Below are 19,965 nucleotides of genomic sequence, written 5' to 3'. Positions count from 1 at the left end.
TGAGAAACTTAGACGATGGCCAATTACCAGAAAGTACATGATTCTATACGGAAATTACTCAAGTGCCACTCTTGACTTGTAAAGGAACTTGGGCCGGGTCCAGTAGGAACTCCGACCCATACTCGATGTAAATTATACGTTTTCAGGAAACGGACCAGAACGTAGTCACATATCTCGTTATTCGGCTTTTCACAACAAAGGAAAATCTCGTGATAAATTAAAAAAATTGTTTTTTAAGAAAAATATTGGTATATTTAAATTTTAAAAATATACACAAGAAAAAATATAAATATATAAAAAACATTAGAAATATATAATATTTAATAACATCGCAATAAAAACATGATATTTAGAAAATATCAAGTTCATCTTCAGGTTATATTGGTTTTTGAAAATCTCATGATAAAATCGAGAGATTTTAAAAAAAAATATTGATATTTCTGATTATGAGACCAAATAAGATATGATGCTTCGCTACTTGGCCAGAGCATGGTGGCCGGAATCGGCGATTCATCGTTCAAATCGGCGATTCATCGTTCGGCAATGACAACATCCACCCCCAAGATCAGAGACCTAGTCACGCTGGCTCTGATCTTGATTAAGACCTGATTTCTGACCCGAATGTCCGATTAATACATGGAAGCCGAGTATTGTTTGTGAAATTTTATATGAGACCCAAGTTCTGAATAAGACCCGTAATTTTTCAATGTAAAAATGATAAAAAAAATATTATTTTACCAAGTATGGCCAAGGTCTGATTCATGTAGTTTTTATCAGATCTGGGTATGGTTTATCTTATAGTGAGTCGGATTAAACCCGTGTCCAGGCTCGATACAATATACCCGAAAATCAGAGCCAGGTTTGGTACTACCTGGGTCCGAACCAAACCTGACCGGTTGACACCCCTAGCTACTATTGTCCGCTTAAAGATGTTTTTATCGATACCTTTTCTACTTTGGGCATGTTTTTGAAATGTCACATTTCTCATTCTTGAAAAAGTTTTAGCAAGGAAAATCTTGCAATATTTTGAAAAAAAAAATAGATTTTACTAAAAAAATATCAATACATATAAAAACATGAAAATAAACGACTGTTTATAAATAAAACTTAAAAATATAAAACTTAAACAAAAAATGCTTTTATGACACTAATATCACAATACCAACATGGTATTTTCAAAATAATTCACATTTGAAAATTCTCAAGAATTTTAGACATTACATCTGCTTTTGAAAATATCACAATAACATGATTATATTTATAATTATCATCGATATTTGTGACATGGTGTTTTTGTAGTTTTTGTTTATGTGATTTTTTTTTCTTTTATACGACAATTCAGTTTGCTTCAATATTATCAGAATGGGTTTCAAACCTGAACCGATTTTCAAAAGGATTTACATTGTTGATCGGTTCAAGGTCGAATCGAACCAAGTTGAATCAGGCAATTATACTTTTTAAATGTAAAATAAAACATAAAAATAAAAAAAATTATGAAATGTGCATCAAAAGCATAGTGACAAACGTTAAAAACGGAAAAAACTATTTTTTTCAAAAACTTAAGAGAATTTGAAAATTTTTCATAAATCTCACATTTTTTGGAAAAATCTTGGCAATAAAAAAATATTAAAAAATATAAAAAATATTTTTATAAGAAAATATTAATAAAAAATATTTGAAAATAAAAAACACAGTTTTTTCAAAATAAATAGCTGTTTAGAACGTAAATGTTGTGTTTAAATCAGGGTATTTATGTTTCTTTCATAAATCTGACGATATTTTGAAAATCTCACGAGAAATTATTGTTTTAAACTTTCAAGCAATTTCTCGTGATATTATCATAAGATTTGTCATAAATATAAAATGCATGTTTTATATTGTGAGAAATTGCCTCAAAGTTTAAAACAGCAATTTCTCGCGAGATTTACAAAATATTGTGAGATTTATGAAAAAACATAAATACTGTGATTTAAAAGCGATATTTACGTTTTAAACAACTATTTGTCATGAAAAAAATTCATGTATTTTTATTTTTAAATAATTTGTATTAATATTTTTTTATAAAAAAATACTTTTTATATTTTTAAATTATTTTTTTATTGCCAAGATTTTGCCAAAAAATGCGAGATTTATGGATTTTTTTCAATTTCTCACAAGTTTTTTAAAAACAAGAAATTGCCGATAAAAACGTTTGTCACTATGCTCACAACTAGGGGTGGCAATTTCTGACACGACCCGCCAACCTGCTTCTTAGGTGGGTTCGGGTTTGGCTTAAACGGGTTCATGTCGTAAACGGGTCGACCTGCCTAACTCGTTTAATAAACGGGTTAGGCGGCCGGGTCAACCCGTTTACCAAAACCTGACCCGCCAACCCGCCCGCCAACCCGTAAACTTTTCAATGTAAAACCCTGAACTCGACCCGCCTACCCGCTCGCTAACTCGCCAACCCGTTTATTAAACGGGCGGGTTACCCGTTTAATAAATGGGTCGGGTTCGTGTTTGCCACAGCTGGCCCGTTTAATAAACGGGTCGGGTTCATGTTGAGGTATGCTGACCTGCCAACCCGCAGACCCGACCCTACCCGATTGCCACCCCTACTCACAACCACCCTGCTGGCCACACGGGAAGAAAATGTCGAAAACAAGGGTTTTACATATAAAAAGTACAAAACGATAATATTCGATCAATTTGCAAATTAGATCAAGGACTTAACCTGATCAATTTGCGCACTTAAAATCAAGTAATCAGATGAACACCAACGATGGGTCGGACATCAGAACCAAACCCGATCGACGACACCCGCGGAAGCAGCTACGCGAAGTGGTATTTTCGTTGTTTGGGTGGAATCTGATGGGTTTTGGTAATTGTGCGCTCGAGCAATCCGCAAGGATCGAGGTTTGCCACGAGGGAACCTTTTGGTCTCGATTTTCACTAAAATTTCTGTCATATTTTTTTATTAAACGTTTCTTCTTTTCTATTTTATTAATAAAACTTCGAAGAGATAAAAAAAATTTAAAATATATTTTATTAAAAATCTCTGATTTCTTTTCACCAAAGGGTAAAGTTCGGTGGGCTATCCCTTATCCGATTCCAGGCCTTTAGGACAGAGCAAATCATTGAAAATTTTCATCCTAATCTGGAAGAGCAATGATTACATGGGCTACGCCCTTACATATTTCAAATGGTCCATTCCCGTCGACCGTCCGATCATCGCAAGTGTACGGCTTTAGTGGGTCCAGATTCTAAGTGGACTCATCTGGTGAGTGTGTTTGAGTCCCTCATGTTTCGTATCAGCTATCTTCGCTGTCGCTGTGGCTCGGCTCGGTTCAGCTCGTCACGAACTCATTCATGTATGGCTCATGTCGTTTCGTGACGAACTCTTACCAGTTATACAACAATACTATTGAGATTTGAACTTACAATGACCCAGTAGAAGGTGATGTGCACTAGCTTCTCTTACCAGACAAAGAGAGCCCCCCACATAAGCACCTTTGAAAATCCGAATTTAAAATCCAAGCAATCAAGGGCAACCATAAAAATGATGGTAAAGGTCGCTGCCAATCTAGAGTTCTAACTTTAAAGCAAACGGGTTGGATGATAGCTGATACAAACATATATGGGTGCCGTACTCATGTAATGATTTATCTGTTTTGCTCTGGTCGTTATGGCTGCAGTAATTAATTCACTCCATCTTGGTCGGAGTCGTAATTCATCGACTCGGTTTAAACCGAGCTGATCCACGTATTGGGTGAGTCGTCAATAAAACCGGTGACTCGGATAACTGCCAGCAGATAGGACCGTACCGGAAGCAGCCAACAAAGGAGTTGGATCAATGTGATCCAAAGTCCAAATATGGCCAGGTTTGTCTGTTTGAACTGGATCTGCATCTTGTCAGAATCCAATACGAGTACCCAGACATGGATTCAATCAGGAATTGGGACCATGTAAATGATATGCGGGACCACGCTTTGTCGATCATTTTCTACGTAGGAAGATGTGTCAATTCTGGATTGGACCATCCTCGTCGCATACACTTGATGCCAAAACTGGGTCCAATTCCATTTGCCTAGTCCCCCACTCATCAGTCGGCTAACCAGGCTAGGTCCGGCCCATATCCGCAAATATGGACATATGGGTCCCCATTAGGGTTGTTATCAGGTCCAAATCAATGTGACTAGAGGGCTTGCATATAGGTATTAGAGAATCCAACATAATTAGATTTGTGTTCTAACTTGATCTCAAACTTAGCAGATCATGACTACATTATCCTTTTAACCTTATCCTATATATTTACCTATGATTAGATTTAAAAAATTTATGGATTGGATCTTTTAAAATTCAGATATGAAAAACCAAATGAGGCCCAGCCACTAGAAGGTTCTTTTCTGGATCAGGTAAAGGAGAACCGGTTGCTTGGATAATTGATATCCAATTAAACGTGACTATGGTTAAGAATCAATCTGTCTATAACTCAACTGCTCAAGCCTTTTTGAGTCTGCATTTTGGATTAATGAATTGTGTTAAACCAAGTCATTAATGAGAAAATACCCTGATAAATCAATCTTTAAATTAATGGTATATGTAATAAGACCTCGTTTGGTTGCAAGGAGAAAAAATTGGGTAAAAAAAAAGTAGTTCTCCCAAAGTGCATAATTAGGTCCCGCACATTTATTCTGGGGGTGGTTTCTCCATGTAAATATACAAAAAAAGGTTTTCCCTTTTTTTTTTAAGAAAAAAAGGTCTAGAGAGAGGCATCTGACTTTTTTTCCTAGATAAAGTTTACCCAACTTTTCCCTTACAATAAAAAATGGGGCCTTAAGGATAATTATTTGTTGTCCATTTTTTTTATATTTACATGGAGAAGCCAACCTCACGATCAAAGACCTAGCCATGTTGTCTCTGCTTGCCTTACTTACGGTCTCATCCTTGTCCGACCTTGTCCGCGTAAAACTCCGTTGGTGTACCTCTCTTGCCTTAAGGCAGTCATCACACTTCAACTTGTGCAAGAGGATATATATATATATATATATATATATATATATATATATATAATTGTTATGGTACCAAGGAAATGACATTTGTGGGCATGTGGTGTCCCTTGTGTCCCCGACATTAGATGTGGAGGTCTAATGTTCCGAAAGTGATTCGGTCGAGGGCTACGTTGGAACCCAGTAATAAAATACAAATTGTGTGCTAAGCTACCCTAGAAACCTACTTGACCTCGGGGTTTATACTCATTTGGTGTATCCGCGGACAACGGTAATTAAAAAGAGGAACTTAAATTGTATGTATTTAATAGGGCATGCATATAGAAGAGAAACTTAAGGAAAAATAATAAGAGGATTCATGCATTACACATAAGTCATGCATTTTTCTGCTATGCATTAGAACATGCATATGCTATCTGTTTCCTTAATTGTTATATGTTTGGTGGATGCGTGATGTTTAACTTTCAATGTATGTTAAATGTCTTGTTGTACATTGTCATAATTGCATTTCTCTTAATAATTATGTGGATTCATATTGTAGTTGTGAGATATATAAATGTTGTTATTGATGTTACCTACCAGTTAACTTCTGATAAATTGTTGACTGTCGTAGCATAGACCTTTATTTATTTTTTGTATATATACTGAACATCATACTTGACACTCATATCACATACTGGATTCATGATATATCACATTAAAAGTTACAGATTTCCTACTTAGATAATTGTAGTCTAATTCCTATAAATTTCAAGTGAAGAATTAGAGTTAGGAGCTTCGATCGTGATTTTGGATTTACTGTTCTAAGGATAGTGTGAGAAACTCTGATGTTAATTTTCATTGATATTGAAATAAAAAGAATGTTTTGGTCTTGCTCCACCTGTAATGTTCTGGGTTGCTCAGCCCTATAACATGACTGGTTTCCGCTGTTTAAAAAAAAATTCCTCAAAAATTTGAGTTAAGATTCTGGGGTGTTACAGTTAATATATATATATATATATATATATATGTGTGAAAACTAGAGTGTAAAATAAGATTTTCATGGGTAGTTTTGTTTTTTCATTAAATTTGACTGTATGGATGTGATCTACCTGCTTGGTTTTAAAGATACTTAACTCTTGAATAATCCAATTTCAATGCATAAGCAAGTCTTTTAATGTTTGAAAATCGATGACTCAAAATTTTCATAAATATTCAAGCATCTAAAAATCAAGTTTTTGTTTGAAAAACATGAACCAACAATTGATTTCTTGCAAATTAATGAACTACGCTTTGCAAAAAGCGTATCGAAAATGCGTAGTTCATACTGTAATTTACATATTCTAGTGGCCTTGTATGTGTGTGTGTGAGAGAGAGAGAGAGAGAGAGAGAGAGAGAGAGATTTATTTATTTATGGAATCGTTTCAATGTAAAAATTAGAGTTTTTTCAATCATGAAGTTTTTTGCATAAGGTGAACCATTGAACTTTTATAGCTCTTAACACATACATGATCCAAAATATGTTTTTGCTGAATAAGGTGTGTAGATTATATCCATGGAGCTTGATTAAAAAAAACTTTTCAAAAAATTGAGAAAAAAAACAATGTGCGTGTGTGTGTCAGGTACGTGCATGAGATTTTCAATTAACTAATGAATGGTTAACTATTACTCTATCTTCAATTTTTTTTCTTTTTCGAAGTGCAGCTATCTCGTTTGGCCTCTTCTTCAGTCAAATTTTGCACAAATAAAATTACACTTTTAAATTTATGAGCAATTGATCATATTCTTCATATGAAGCAACACAGTACTTGTGAGGAGTCTAGACACTTTTCCACTTGGTAGAAAGAAGCTAAAAAATTTCGCATAAAAAAATTGTCCACCAAAAATGTCTCATCTCAAAGTATAATGACAAATGACAACAGAACCTGAAAAAAAAAAAAAAGAAGGTTGCTTTTTATGATTATATGACATCATCTTTTTGTTTGTAGAGTACGATCAGATTCCGACTAGAAAAAATAATCTAAGGATGAAAATGGGGTGGCCAAGAAGAGAGCCTAAAAATCAAGCCTTATCAAGGTAGGGTTGTTTTTGCCTTTTTGGAATCGAAGTGATGAAAGTTTTAAAAAGCAGCAATAGCAGAAGACAGCTGTTGCAACTTATTTTTCAAATCACCACTTGGTCAAGGAATCATTCTTAATGAAGTCTCCAACGAAAAAGCTGTCATCAATAACTAGTAAAAATATTTGCTAAATTTTTTTAAGACCTTTTTGTTTTACTGATTTCTGAAATGTCTAGTAACACTGTAAACTACTTTTTGCTGTGCACAAGTCACTTGTTTTAATTGACTCCAATAAAAAATCTGATCATGACATGTTTTGTCTTAATTCATTGTGCTTGATTCTTAAATAAATAAACTATTCTATACATAAATACAAGCTTTTTTTATTTTATTTTATATGCCATGATCTTTATCTATCTTAACATGTCAGCATTATGTCACTGAGAACAAGAAGCAAAGGCATATATGAATAATAATCTGTACTATGCAAAAAGCATATTCTTCTCTAAAGAGTTTTCCCTTATATCACAAATAAACTTTGAATTTGAACCTTTGCTGCCTTTGGGTGGAAACCTATAGCTTTTTCTCTTTATAGCTTACATATTTTAATTATAATTACAAAGTATATAAACTAATAAACAAAACAATCATGTGGGTTAATGTCAAATGCACACTATGATGATATTTTTAAAGAGTTCTTCCTTCATCTCATGCAAGATGGAACTATAGTCCGATATCTGACTTGTAAAGCAAAAAAGGATCTGATTAATAACCGGATTGGGGTTCAGTATGCAGATTTGCATCCAAATCCAAATCCAAATCCCATGAATTATCCAACCTGATCACATAAAAATATTTCCTATTGGCTAATCTGATTCTGATTCGGTATTACCTAATTGATGCAGGAGCGGAGGAGCGGCAGATTTTTTAGTCCATAGGATCCATTTGGATATGAATCAAGTAGTTTGGATCCTACTAGTAGTTCATTAGGATTAGGAAGTTTCTTAATTGATGCTTATAAAAAATAATAATTAGGGTCCATTAGGATTAGGATTCTTCCCTTATAAGTAACTGAGAGATCTAGGATTAAGGGGACAGTTGAGTTGAAATCCAAGATTTGTCTTGTTTCCAGTTTATTTCAATCATTTTCAGCTTCAGTTATTTCTTTGCAATTTCCTGCAATTTCCATTATATTTCTCATTTTTTCTAGATAAACTTGTAGTTGGGTAGAATTTTCTGTAAATCCGTTCTTGGATTTACATCACTAACTATGAGCTTAAGACATAATTGACGATTGATTTACCCAAAATGAACTGGCCATTGTGGGCACACTTCAATCATCAAACAAAGCAAAATGATCTCTAAAGCCATTCATCTCTCTACTCCAAGATCAGCAATAAATGTTCCATAGGAATTGGTTCAAAAAAATCCTGGGTTCACCCAAATTTCAAGAACTCATATCCTTTTTCCTTTAACACGCAATATTCACTTAAATTATCTACAAGTTGAGCTGGTTAGTTCATGCAGTAGGGAAAAAACAATCAAATTCAGTTACAAGTTCCAAACAACCTTAAGTTTGAACTACAAGGGAACATTTGATAGCGCCGAAACTAAATCGCGCAAAAACGCGCAAAAGTCATTACTGGTCCATGGTGTCAAACGTGTCCTAATAGTAAAAATGTTCTGAATTTGACACTGTAAATGAACCACATAACTTATACAGCAGTGCTATCCGTTCTCCCCCATTTGCCATCTCCATGTTTAGTCCTGCTCATCCCATTTCTACTTTGTGTTGGATCATGGGACCCTGATTAGGTCAGATCCAGACTGTGTCCATTTTGAATTATGTAGATGCATACTGCTCCAAGTCCAAACTTCTCATATTTACCAAGTTATCTATAACCTTGTTCAGGTTGGACCTAAATTAAAACATTCAACTAATACCAAATCCAATGCATCAATAAATTCAATTAAATAGGTGCTCCATATACAACCTAGCATTACCAATAGAAAAAACAAATAAAACAAGCTTTTTCCAAGTTGTGCTGCTGCTGATGTTGATGTGGGTGTCGGTGATGATTATTAAGATGATGGAGGTTAGACCTTTGAGTACAGTAAATCCTGTGAAACTTTCGGATTTTGCCTTGGAAAGTCAATTCTAATGGCAAAATCCTCCAACTTTTTTACTATTCCATATTTATTGAGTGTGGGAAAGTTCTTTCTAGTGATCGAGGTTTGTAGTCATTCAAAGGGTCAACATCTCAAAGATCTTCATGTTGGGCCATCATCATATGAATCGCCACCATGCATGCTGATTGGAGATGATGATGTAATTATTAATGAGGTGGGTCCCACAGGAAAATATTTTCAATGTTCTACCAAATCTGCAAAGCTCAGCATTTGGGCTTCCAAATCTTTGCTTAGGGGAGGCGTGATTGATAAAATTCTTATTTTCCTCTCCTAAAAAAATATAAATAAAGTTCAGATTTTGCTCCCTCCAAGACTCTGCCTTCCAATCTAGGGGCGACCGGGGTTTGTCATTACATGGGACGACCACGGTTCGAAACCCACAGAGGACATCCTTTATTGTAAGCTCAAAGTTGGATATGCTCTCTAGCGGATAGGTAGTCGGGGAGACTAGGGATGTAAATGGTACGGATTTGGATAAGATGTAGTCAAAATCTTATTGGACTAATCAAATATCGGCTAAACATATTCGGATTCGGATTTGGATTTGGATTTGGATTTGGATGGTGAAAGCTTATACCAGATCTACTTTTTATGCATTAAACGGGTTAAATATTTACCGGATTCAATAGCAAAAAATCAAAAACATATCCGCATCTGATTATTATTGGATATGGTTTTGGCTTACCAAATGCAACTAAACAAAATAGAATTTGGATGAATATCCTATAAAATCCTACTCATTGACATTCTAAGGGAGACCTTGAGGGTTCCTACCAGTCAAAGGTCTGACAATGTGAGGTTGGTGATTTTGGTGTGTGGGTTTTCTTCGGCAAAAAAAAAAGCTCTAACTTTGAGTGGTTGGACTTCATGACCTTAGTCACATTCATGTGGTGCTAAAATTATGGTCAATGACATAATGTAGTGGCAATCAGAGGTTATAGTCAAGTAGCAGCATACTGAAATTTCAAAGAAAGAGGGCTTTCAAGAAAACACAAAATAGAACTGCACAAAACCGCCCCAAAAAATCAGAACAAGTAGTGAGAAAATGAATAGGGCCTATGCAAACTACCATGAAAAGTAGGAAAAGATCACCTTTTCTTTTCAGTCATTTTTAACGTGTAACAAACATGATTTTTGAGGGAAAAAATCCTGAAAAGATTCTGACATGTTAAGATGCCTAGAGATGCTGTCAATGGACATCTGAAAACAACAGGCCAATGATATGTCCTTGTCCAATGCCCCAGTTTTGTGGTCACTATGGCACAGACGTGCCCAAGGGGTCCAAATTATGGGACCCAAGTCAAGACTCAATTATAGATCCAACTGGAGCATGACCCTAGTTTCTAGGGTAACCAATGGTTTTAATGATGAACCAAACCTATACAAACCGATGAAATAACTAATCTTTTACAAATTTTACATTTAAAAAGATGGAAATTTCATAAACCACACCCAGTTTTGCATTCTGATCTGATCTCACGGGTCTGACCCATATAGTAAATCGGGACCCCCCTTCTTTGATATATACCAAACCCTGACCATACACAGTGTCCAGTACGCATCAAGATTGGCGCATACCCGACCCATTGAAGCCGGGCTAGCTCAAAATGGGATCCACTAAACCGAGTCATGAAACCATAGGCAGGATCAAACTGGATCACTGGGTCAGTTTCTTTGCATGGAAGGAGGAGGCCCACTGGCTCATCAAGGTCATCTGAGAACAACACCATGTGAGAAGCCACACAATGTTGGCCCCTCATTAATTGCCTTCACTGGTTGAGATGATAGTGACAAATCCTTTTACTCAACGGGTGAATCTAATTATCTTAATTAATATTCTCTTGCAAGGGTTGGCGTAGTGGGGTGGGGGGGCCTTGACTGCTAGATAGGCAGTCAAGGTTTGACTCTCATGTGCGTCGCCTTACTGCGCAAGCCAACACTTAGCATAGGCCCTGGAGGCAGGGGTCCTAGCCTCAGAGTTTTACGCTGTTGGCACGACCACTGTAGGTATGGCAGGCTGAGCCAGTAGGGATGGCAGTGGGGTGGGGCGGGGGACAAGGTCTCCACCCCCGCCTTCATCCCCGTTTTCATGTCCTCCATACCCGGTTCAAACGGGGATGAGGCGGGGCAAGCCGGGAAAAAGTCGTCGGGGCGGGGATGAGGCGGGGCAGGGAAAAGTGCACGTCCATCCCCGCCTCCACCCCCGGACGAGGATGGATTTTAACCTTCGTCCCCGCCTCCATCCCCGTTTCATACCCTTCATCCCCGGTCCAAACGGGGCGAGGCGGGGCGGGGCCCCGCTTTCCCCCGGTCCACTGCCATCCCTATGAGCCAGTGCGACGAGCTCCTCGGGTGCAGTTTCTTTGGGTTATAAATTCAAAAGAAAAATAATTTAATAAAAGCTGAAGATTAGGAAAGATAATCTTTTAATTGTTTGGCTGCGGAAACGTGTCAAGGTTTAATTATGATTATCAAGGCCAATATCATTTTTTTAGTTAGTGCAAATGGGGCCCACTATACCTGCATCTCCAGCCTCAAGAACGTGGGTTTACGTAGGATGTCAGCTTTTGCCTCAAATGAAGTAATAAACCACTAAGTAAACTTAGTTTACTGCCATAATGCATGATAAGCATTTGTTTATTACCACCACTTCACATGGTAATTAATTATTCCATTAAGTGCTATATTTCTACTTTGGCCATATCTTCCATCATTAAAAAAATTGATATTACAAGTTAAGAAACAACAACGGTGTGGATTCATATATGTTCAAGTTAAGCTTTAGCTTTAATCTTTCATAAAAAAAAACTGATATTTGTAGATTAAAATTATTATTACAATGTCTAGCTAGATCCAGATCCACAATCAAGAAAATCAAGAATAGATAAAGAGTCTAAAGGGACCGGATCAATATCAAGATTGAAACATGAGTTGGAATCAAGATCAAACGGTGGAGATCAACTCTTGCAATCCACATCATATGCCTAATACAGTCCTGGTCTATAATGATTCCTATAAGATCAATTATCCTCAAGATAAAATTGGTGTTTCTCGGTACAACCAGGTCTCTCGCAGGGCGGTTTGCAGGGAGAATCTCAACTGAATATAGTTGTTCTTAAAGATAACTCTCCACAAAGAGAGTCTCATATTTGTAATTAAACATTTACTAATATAAACAGGGGCGTAGCTAGGATTCATGTGAGGGTGGGGGGTGGGGGTGTGCAAACAGGGGTGTAGCAAAAAAAAAATTGTGTGATAGCGGGGGGGTTCAGGGGCAGCGGCCCCAAAAATTTTTTTTTGAGATAAAATAAAAAATGGCTACAATTATTAATAAAAATCTATTTCATATGGACAAATCAAACTATTTGCTGCAGTCTTTCTCAACCTCAACGGAAAGTTCTTAAAAATTATCTAATGGCAATATATAACACTGGTGCGATAATTTGAAGTTCATAACAATGCATAAATTTTATTTATGACAAAATAAATCAAAATACAAAAATACCAACTAAAATGGACCATGACGGTTACCCACAACATAAAATTCATCTATAAGAGAATCTATAACTAAAGTCATAGTATATTCTCGTTCGATGTACAATGTCATACAATCAGCAAGAAAACTGTCGCCTATTTTGTTACAAATTTCCGTTTTCACATGCTTCATCACTAAAAATGCTCATTCTGTAGTGGTCGTAGAAACTGGTAATGTCAATACAAGACGAAATAATCTAGTTAGCATGACATAACTTTCTGACCTTTCACTTGCAACCAACTTTTGATACAAATCAGGTAGAGTAGGTACTTGAAATCGAGGATCAGAAACCACATCAATCTGATAATGTTGTAACTCTGCTTTCAAGTAAAATATATCTTGTGGTGTAAAATCTTGAGGAAAGAACTTCTCTGTAAGCTTGCAAATATCAGCTATATTAAAGGATTCAAATGAGTTTCTAGGATCCAATGTTGCACTGAGAGAAAGAAGTTCGACTGATGTGTATTAAATATAGTATTTAACTCCACCAACAAGAAATCTATAGCTTTATTGAAAACATCAAAATGATAGTGATGCTCAACTGAGGGATACTCATGCCTACGGGATCGGCCAACCATATATAAACCACTGAAGTCAGGTAGGCAAATATCATTTATTAAACAAAATGATGTTACCTCTTGAAGGAATTCTTCCAAACCATCTTCTCTAAAAGCTTGAAGCACAGTCTTTGTAGTGTAGACAAATCTCATAGCAATCAAAATATCTTGATTTTTCTTCTTAAGGGCCTGACATAAAATATCAATAACTGCAAATATTTGATTCATCAAATGCAAGACAAATACAAATTTGAAACTTGTAATGCAAGTGTATGCACCATCAACTTCAACATGAGATCTAGCACTTGGAGAATTTTCAATCAGGCACTCAAATACTTTACATGTTGCAACATATATATCCATCAAGCTCTTTACAGATTCATAATGAGAACTCCAACGAGTAGCTCTAGCTCTATGCAAGTTCCCAATCTGATTAGCCCCACTTCCTGTCGACCGTTCCCCAGTTTCTAACAAATGCTTAATTTCTTTTCTATGTGCAGCTTTCAACTCACCAACACGCTTAGGCGAAGAAGTAATAATGTTAACAACATTATCCAAATGAGAAAAGAATTGTCAAATGTCACGAACATCCTTAGCTGTAGAAACCAATGTTAATTGCAAACAATGCGTAAAACAATGAACATAATATGCATAAGGACAATCCTTCAGAAATAAAGCTTGGAGCCCATTGCGGCGACCTAAGAGAGGCATAAAGGAAAAAGGGGCACGACAGGGGGCCATTGGCCTCCCGTCGGTCTCTCGACATCACAGAGAGGCACAAAGGGGGGAATCGCCGCAGGGAGGCCCATCGACTCCCTGTCAGCCTCTCAGCGATCACAATTCAGAGAGGAATCACAGCAGGGAGCGGCCGTCGGCTCCCTGCCGGCCTCCCGAGTATCCGACGCACGCATAGAGGGGGAAAGATGAGGAAGAAAACAGAGGGACAGAGAGACGACGTACCTGGATTCACCTCCATGCTCATTAAAATGAGAACAAATGTTCTCTCATGAGTTCCATAAGCAGGTCAGGTAGGATTCAAGGCCCACTATGCTCTGATCCAATCCATGGTTTTTAGAGATCCATTTAAATGTATATTGGGTTGGAACACGTAGGATTCTGAACCCAATGGACCCCTGATCCTATCTGAGTCTTTCAGGGATCCATTTACAAGTGCGTCTTTGGAGAATCACATTGATTGAGGCTGGGGGTATGACATGCCCAATACAGCTGAGGCCTCTTAGGTCCCACTGGTTCATGTATTCCCACTAGGGGTTAAATGGATCACATTAGATCCAAATCCAATTCAAAATGCAAACAACTGATCCAAATCCTAATCCAGATTCAGATCTGATGAGGTGGAGTTGAGTCCAAATCTAAAATGTATGCAGTAATACTGGATTTGATTTAAAAAAGAATAAAAAAGCTCTTTTCTCGTGAAAAAATGCAGCTGGATCAGATTTGATCTGACCTAAAATACTTGTCCAAAATCTGATTCGAATATGAAAATAATCTGATAAAATTAGAATCCAACCTAAATGCATTCCCAGATCTCACTTTAGAGATCCAAATTTGGAGATAACATGACAGACTTGGATTGGACATCCAACTACGATCGATCTGTTTGTGCCCCTAAATCCCAAGCATTCTTTGACAAATCATTGAATCAACTCAGGGCCCAACCAACTTTCATAGGTCTGTAAACTCCAAATTGGTTTGGGTATGGACCCAACGTAGGTAGCTAGATTTTCTCTAAATTGGTTGGGTATGGACCCTACCTAGTAGTTTTGGTTAAAATATCCCTTTTACATATGCTTTCTGGTGAGGTTGCTTTCGGATCCGGGTCAGGTCCGACCCGACATTTGAGGCAAGATTGGGCTACAACCCAGTCCTGCCCCCCCCCCCCCTTCCCCCCAGCTCCGCCTTTGAATATAAATAGATTACCGCTCTTGAGAAAGAGAAAGACAGAGGTCGTTGGCATAGGTTTTAACCGACCGAACCACGTTAAAAGCATCGTCTATTGTGTGAGCTTGTTTTTGTTTTATGTTTGTGTGGTTTCTCTTTATCGTGTTCCTCTACAAAAACTACATACAAATCTTTTACGGTTTCAGATCCATACCTAGATTAATGCTTTCGATGATTTGCTTTTACCAACATGAAATCTTCAACCTCTGAGATAAGTTTTCTTGCTCCCTTTGCTTCAATTTTTTTTTCTCTAGCTCTATGTAGTATTTGCTTTTCACAAAATCAATTACAGAATGTTATATGTTGTGGGAGTCCAAATTTACTAATTTTCTTATTTTATATGATTTGGAAGGGTTTATTGATGGATCCAATCCCTAACTAAATCAATATATTACTAAGAATGGTGCCTCCAAATTTAATCATGAGTATGTTGCATGGAAAAAAGGGACATTTAAGCTGGATTATCGCATTTCTTACCAAACTTGTATGCACATGTTATTGGATTGAGAACCTCATTTGACGTATAGAATTCCTTGAGGAAAGGATATGATGCCCACTCTAGATTTAAAATTATGTAGTTGAAAGGACAACTACAAACTATGCTTAAGAGCGATAAATCCATTGAGTAATATATTTAAAAGGCCAAATTTATTGGCCATCAACTCGCAATGGCGGGCAAGCCTGTCTGTGATGATGATATGATGATGTGCTTTGAAGATTACCTAATGAATATGGTTTTTTTCACACATCCATAACCACTCATGTTGAGCGTATTACTATGAATGAATTGCATCATCTTCGTTTGGTTAAAGAAGCTCAAATGAAAGATAGTGAAAAGAGAACTAACATTGCAGGAGTTAATTTCTTACAAATAAATAACTCGTGGTATCCTGATTCTAGAGCCTCTCATCACGTTACTCTTGATATAAACTCATTGGGCTCCCACAATGAATATGATGATGTTGATGCTGTCGCGATTGACAACAATACTGGTTTGCATATTCTTAACACTGACAACAATTTTGTTTCTGCAAATTCATCTAAGTTTCAATTGAATGACATATTGCATGTGTCAAAAATTACTAAATGTCTGCTTTCTATGCAAAGATTCACACATGAGTTTCATCTCGTTGCGTGAAGAACTGCAAAACAAAACAAGAGCTGATTGAGTTTTCTAATAAGGATGCCAATATAGGTGAACGCATCACACTTGATTAGTGGCATAATCGCACTACAAGAAAAATATTATTTAGCGACAAAAATTTATAATGGAAATAATCCATCGCAACGTTGCGATGGATTAGCGAGAGAAAACTATCCATCCCTAAAATTGGAATTAGTTGTAGAATTTGTGACGAAAAAATTCCGTCGCCAATTTGCGACAGACAAATTCTGTCTCACACTCTGTCGCAACTTAGCGACGGATGAGCGACACCATTTTTTCGTCGCTACTTCGTCACAAATTTGCGACGGTGTTTGTGATGATTTTTTTTTGTCGCTAAATAACCCGTAAAACCTTAATGCGAGCCCCTTTCTTTTCTCTTTCTGTTTCATTCTGTCGCCCGTCACCCATTGCCCGTCGGTCGTCATCCACCGCCCATCGCCCATCGTCTGCCGCCCGTCGATCGTCGCCCATCGCCTGCCGCCCTCTCCTTCACCTCCTCCTTCTTCCCTCACTCCATCTCTCACTGCCGTGTGCCGCCGCCACCGACCCCCAAGCACCAACATTGTCGTGTGCCGTGTGACGACGACCCGATGACCCCCAAACAACCCGATTCATTGACAACGCCTCATGGTGCGACAGGGTCCGGATACAACTGGGCTCTCACCCTCTCCGATGCCCCCTTCCAGAGGACTTGGGTCCAGTCCGTCGGTGAAGACGCTTCTACAAACTACAATTTGGTAGACAAAGCCTACCGATTCTCAAGCTGAGCTATTCCCGATTCACTCGTCGTTACTAGGGGAATCCTTGTAAGTTTCGTTTCCTCCGCTTATAGATATGCTTAAACTTAGCGGGTGGCCTCACCTGACCTGGGGTCGCTAAGCTGAGACGAGTAATCGCCTTTAGAGTTCCAACAAACTTCTAACGCTTCATGCGAGCTGCGGCAATCCACCGCACACAAAGTGCACGATTATGGTAATCCCCTACTTGCCTCACCGCATCGTGCCGTGATCCAACATTTCAGCCGATGACACACCGATAAAAAAGGCACTACAGGCCAATCCTTCGTTTGTACATTTGTGCTTTGCAGGTGGGTAGTTGAGCTAATTGTACGATGCTTAGTGCTAAGCATCGCATGCAGCTAAAAATGCCATGTAAAAAGAAATAAAAAAATGCAAAGGCAAAAGCATGCAAATCAGGTAAATACCCGTGGTGAGTAAGTGATGCAGACGTATCATAGGTTATTTAATTTCTTGGATGCAACACTTTTTTGTTCACACACTCACTTAGTTGTGGATATCTATGACAGATTTGATGGAGTTCGGAGATCATGCTGAGCATGATTTGAATATATGAAAATAGAAGTGCTCTTATTTTTGGAATTCGGATTTCATGCTAGTCATGGTAGTAGTTAGTGAGATATTAGAGTGTGTTTATTGCAGATATATGTTTGACATTGTTTTGATATAAATGATTTGAATGTATTACAATATTTGATGTGACTGTATCCATGCTTGCATGAAGTTATTTTCTATTTGATTATGCCTTTCATATAAAAATGTATCATGAAAACATGCTTTAAATGAATGTATCGTGTTGATGAATTTGATTTCATCATTCTAAATATGCTTGTGATGAGTGTAAATATGATGTGATGGTTTTGCACATGAAAATATTAAGTTATCAACGTTTGCATCATAGTTTTTGTGATTGAATGATATATATATATATATATATATATATATATATATATATATATATATATATATATATCAAATCAGTACATCCATCATCAATGCATGATAAATTAGATATTTTCTTTATCATAGCATTCTTATGATTCTCTTTTAACTGGTTAGGATAATATCTGTAACATCATAGGACAAAATGACTGCAAACCGTGAATGGATATACCATATGATAGTTGACAATGACATATCATTTAAGTATATAGATGGTGTTGACAGTTTTATTAAATTTGCAACGGTAAGTGTCAGTACAGTGGATCCCACTGGTCGGATCAGGTGCCCCTGCACGATGTGTAAGAATAATCGATTTGTAGAACCTCATGGTGTTAGACATCACCTATATAGGAAAGGTTTTGTGAGAGATTATCAGAATTGAATGCTTCATGGTGAAGAATTGTGTAACAATTTTGACGCATGGGTGGATATGGTGCACGATAATCCATATGTAGATTTGATATATGATGCCGTAGGACCAGAACTGGGTTCTGCTATGGGTCCTAGTGATGTACCAACTTGGGTAGAGGAAGAAGCAGCAAACGATGCAACTAGTAGATTTTATGACTTACTTAGAGATGCTGATGAGCCACTTTAGAATGGTTGCGAGAGTCACACTATCTTGTGTGCAGTTCTTCAACTACTAAATTTGAAGTCCGAGTATAATTTGAGTCAATCATGTTTTGATCGTTTGTGCTCTATTGTGAAGAGTATGTTACCCAAAGATGAGAATTGTCATAAAATTTCTATCGTGCGAAGGTTATGGTCAACGCTCTAGGTATGAGGTATCAAAAGATAGATGCTTGCCCAAATCACTGCATGTTGTATTTCAAAGATCAAGAAAATAACAAATCATGTCCATCATGTATGGGCATCCTCGATTCAAGCCAAAGACAAGAAGCAATGGTAGCATGAGGTTAAAAGAAGTGTCATACAAGTCACTCCGCTACTTTTCTCTCACCTCTAGATTGCAACGATTGTATATGTCTTCGGGGATAGCTAAACACATGAGATGACATGCAAATAAAGTTTGACATGATGAAGACAAGATCACGCATCCTGTTAACGCAAAAGCTTGGAAGCACTTTGATCGTACTCATCAAACCTTTGCAATGGAAGTGAGAAATGTTATACTCGATTTATGTACAAATGGATTTAATCTATTTGGGAGTAGATCAACTCCATACTCGTGTTGGCCAATATTTGTCACCCTATACAACCTTCCTCCAAGCTTGTGTATGAAGCATGAAAATCTTTTTTTGTCTCTATTGATCCCTGGTCCGACCTCTCCGGGTAAAAATCTTGATATATATTTAAGGTCATTGATTGATGAACTGAAAATATTGTGGGATGACGATGTTCTCACGTACAATGCCCCCAAAAAATAAAACTTCAATATGAAGGTTGTTGTTCTATGGACAATCAGTGACTTCCCTGCATATGGTATGTTATCTGGTTGGAGCACACATAGGAGGTTGGCATATCCGTACTGCATGGAGGATACAAAATCTTTTAGATTGACGCATGGAAGAAAGTCGTGCTGGTTTGATTGTCACCATTGATTTCTACCCAGCCACCATCCATTTCGACAATAAAGAAATGTGTTCCGAGCAGGCACAACTGAAATGAAAGATGCACCTACACGGTTGTCTGGCATAGAGATTTTAAGACGATTATACTTTCTATTTGAACCGACAGATGCCCGTAGTCTGACGCCCTTCCTTGAATTTGGGTAGGATCACAATTGGACAAAGAAATCTATATTTTGAGAACTACCATATTGGCCGACCT

The sequence above is a fragment of the Nuphar pumila genome, chromosome 11, assembly GCF_984573655.1.
Source record: "Nuphar pumila chromosome 11, dmNupPumi1.hap1.1, whole genome shotgun sequence".
Lineage (NCBI taxonomy): Eukaryota > Viridiplantae > Streptophyta > Magnoliopsida > Nymphaeales > Nymphaeaceae > Nuphar > Nuphar pumila.
This window is presented reverse-complemented; position numbering follows the sequence as displayed.